The 3,527-nt window shown below is 55.0% G+C and overlaps 1 long non-coding RNA gene across 1 annotated transcript in view; it reads right to left on the bottom strand.

Annotated features, from left to right (window-relative positions):
• The window catches only part of LOC107181875, an 11,838-nt gene that overhangs the window by 2,621 nt on the left and 5,690 nt on the right, over positions 1-3,527 (bottom strand). The window contains exon 2 of the long non-coding RNA XR_001512586.1: positions 784-786. This is a non-coding gene — a long non-coding RNA (uncharacterized LOC107181875). The remainder of the gene's footprint in view (positions 1-783; positions 787-3,527) is intronic.

Below are 3,527 nucleotides of genomic sequence, written 5' to 3'. Positions count from 1 at the left end.
GCTACAGATCCTGGTGCCTTGATATCCCCTCTGATTGGTCACTATTCCCTTAGACTGGTTACTATAGTAACTCCTGAGCTCAAAGGTCCCACCTCAGGTTCTCCCCGCTCCTTCCCTATTGTTTTCCTACTCCCTTTGGTTAAACCTCAGCTGGGTAGCATACCTGTACATCAGTTCCTGCAAAAATACCTTCTCACAATAACATTTCTAATCCGCAATTCTGTTGTGGATTTTGGCCTGATCGATGGTTCCTACGAGCTTGTTCTTGAGCATGTTCTTGAAATTCTGATTTCCATAGTAAATAATCTACCCCAGAGAGACAAGCTCTAGCCAATGTTCTCCAATCATTAGGAGTAATAGCCTGATCACACAAGCTTTCTAGTATACTGACAGTAAAAGGAGCTGTAGCCCCATACTGTGCACATGCTACTTTCAAATCCTTCAAAGTTTTCAGGGGGAATGGAACATGCTGACGAACTGTTTGACCTGGATTTTGAGCATCAGGCACCTCTTGGACAGGGAAGGCTAAGTTAATGCCCTCTATGTCCTCATCTCCTCGCTCCCGGGCCCTGAATAGAGCCTCTTCTAACAGAGAGTGAGTAGCTGACTGAGCCAGCCCCAAGAGGGGAGGTGGCAGAGGCTGAGGAGGAGCTGTTGGCCCCTCTCCTTCATCCTCATGCTTCCTTTTACCCTTTCGTAGTTTTCTCTGAATCTCATCCAACAGTGTTCTCATCTGCTCAATACCATCATCTGTTAAGGCCATGAAGGTCTCCTCCTCATCACCTTCTCTGGGAAGTCATACAAATGATCTTCCTTAAGAGTGGAGAACTGCTCATTATCTTCCCTGGGCCACTGAGGTCTCCTATGAGAAGGCCCCACCAGTGAATCCAGAGACCGAGAGTGACACATGGACTCAACACAGACCCCAAGCTATCCCTTACCAAACCCCAGATGGAAAATGTATCCAACGGAGTATGGGTTGGGTTTCCAGCATGAAAGTCCTTAAGCCATTGCCCTACTCGCTCCCAGGTCTCCTGGCTGACAGTACCCTCCTCAGGAAACCAGGGACACTGCTCATGAACAAACTTTAAAAACCTCTCTACTTGAGCAGATGAGACCTTCACTCCTCCGCTAACTAACATAGACTTTAATATCTGAGCATAAAGCTGCCTTTCTCTGGACTCAGATTGCCCCATTTTTACTCCCAATTAATAAGAACCAAATTTCCCCAGGAAAACTCACTTAACACTGAGACTTCTGACTTCGCCGGCAACTCTGGGGTCCTCACGAAGCCCACCTTCAGGTCCCTGTTTGGGCACCAATCTGCGGTGACCCGCACCTCAGAGAGGGTTCGATGGGTAGAGGTGGAGTGGGATGAAAGACCAAGAGACAGGGTTCGGAGGACTGGCACAAGGCACCAGCAACTTTATTCTTTACACACACTGCTTTATAGCTAAGCTGTGAGTGGTCATGCTTCATAGGTCACCGCTAGGGTTGGCTTGTCATAGGGAAGTAACAGATTGTTACAAGCTGGGCAAGACTAGGCAAGCTTTGCCTAGATCCATCTATGTTTGACAGTTACTACAATAATACTTTTAGCTACAGAGGTCGTGCCTCGGTCAAGCCTTGTCTAGTTCCGCTTTGCTGCAAACTCTAATTAAGCCTTAAACCTTTCCTGAGCTTTGATCTTAAAACCTTCCAGGGTCGACATCGGGTAGAGTCCAGGACTTTGCCATGTCCTCTGGTCAGCTTAGACTTTGCCAGAAGCATGACGGTCCCCAACAGCTGCCTGTCCTGCTCTCTGTCCCTCCCGCCCTCCCTTGGACATGGCATTCGCCCGAAGAAGACCAACCAGCAACCCCAGCATCTGGGGTTCCGAGGTTGCTGACTGGCTTGCAACACTGCCCTCCTGCCCTCCGATTGTCATGGCGATCCAGGGATGCATGCAATTCTGCCCTAAGATTGCCATGGTGGATGCCCGCGGGTGCTCCCTGGCCTGCACCCCAGTCCTCCAGACCTTCGATTGCCATGGTGGGGGTCTGGGATTTATGCATGGCATCTGCTCTGGCCCTCCCACTCTCCAATGGCCAGAGTGGGTTTCCCGGGTTGTTTCCTGGCCTGTGCTCCGGCCCTCCCGCCTATGATCGCCATGGTGGGCATCCTAGGTTTCTGCCTGGCTTGTGCTCCGGCCCTCCCGCCCTTGATCGCCATGTTGGGTGGCCAGGGTGGCAGCCTGGATTGCGCTCCCACCAGCGCGTCCTCCCATCAACATAATGGGGGTCTGGGGTTGCTTCCTAGCCTCTGCCCCGGCTCTCCCGTACTTCAATTGCCATGGTGGGGTTCTGGGGTTGCTGCCTGGCTTCTGCCCCTCCTCTGCTGCCCTTCAATAACCATGGATTGGGTCCGTGGTTGCTGCCTAACCTGTGCCCAGGCCCACCCACCCTCGATCGTTATGGTTGAGGTCCGGTGTTGCTTCCTGGCCTCTGCCCCAACTCTGCCGCCCTTTGATTGCCATAGTGGCATACACAGTTGCTGTCTGGCCTGCACCCGGGCCCTCTCACCCTTCGATTGCCATGGTGGGGGTTCTTGCATGGCCTGCTCTCTGGCTCTTCCACACTCTGATGGCCTTGACGGCGGTCTAGGGTTGCTTCCTGGCTTGTGCTCCAACCCTCCCCCCTACAATCCCCATGGTGGTGGTCTGGGGTTGCTGTCTGGCCTGTGCTCTGGCCGTCCCACCATCGATCACCATGGTGGGGATCTGGGGTTGCTGCCTGGCCTGCGCCCCATCCCTCCCTAGCTTTGAATGCCATGGCGGGTGTCCGGGGTTGCAGGCTGGGTTGCGCTCCTTCCCTCCTGCCCCCGATCACCGTGGTGGTGATCCAGGGTTGATGCCTGGCCTGCCTTCTGGCCCTCTCATGCTCCTATCCACAAGGTGATCGCTGGAAGCTGGCCAGCAGCAACCCCGTCACCCAGGGGTCTGTGGTTGCTGCCTGTCCTGCAATACCACACTCCCGCCCTCCGATCGCCATGGCAATTGAGGGACGCAAGCCATCCCACCCTTCAATTGTTCTGGCCCAGCCGCCCTCAATTGCCATCGCGGGGGTCTGGAGTTGCTGCCTGTCCTGAGCCATGGCCCTTCCTCTCTCTGATCACCATGGTGGGGGGCCGGGGTTGATGCCTGGCCTGCAATCCTTCCCTCCTGCCCTCGATCACCATGGTGGGGATCTAGGGTTGATGCCTGGCCTGCCCTCTGGCCCTCTCACCCTCCGATCCACATGGTGATCACCGGAAGCCGGCCAGCCTTCAATTCCCATGGTGGGGCCTGGGGTTGATGCATGTCCTGTGCTTTGGCCCTCCCATCCTCGGTCGCCATGGTAGGTGTCCAGGGTTGCTGCCTGACCTGCTTCCGGCGATCTCGCCCTTTGATTGTCACGGTGGGGATCCGTGGTTGCTGCCTGGCCTGTGCCCCAGCTCTCCCAAGCTTTGAATGACATGGCGGGTGTCCAGGGCTGGGGGCGGGTGTGGTC

Source organism: Myotis davidii, unplaced genomic scaffold, assembly GCF_000327345.1.
Source record: "Myotis davidii unplaced genomic scaffold, ASM32734v1 scaffold1374, whole genome shotgun sequence".
In the NCBI taxonomy this organism is placed as follows: Eukaryota; Metazoa; Chordata; class Mammalia; order Chiroptera; family Vespertilionidae; genus Myotis; species Myotis davidii.
This window is presented reverse-complemented; position numbering and strand designations above follow the sequence as displayed.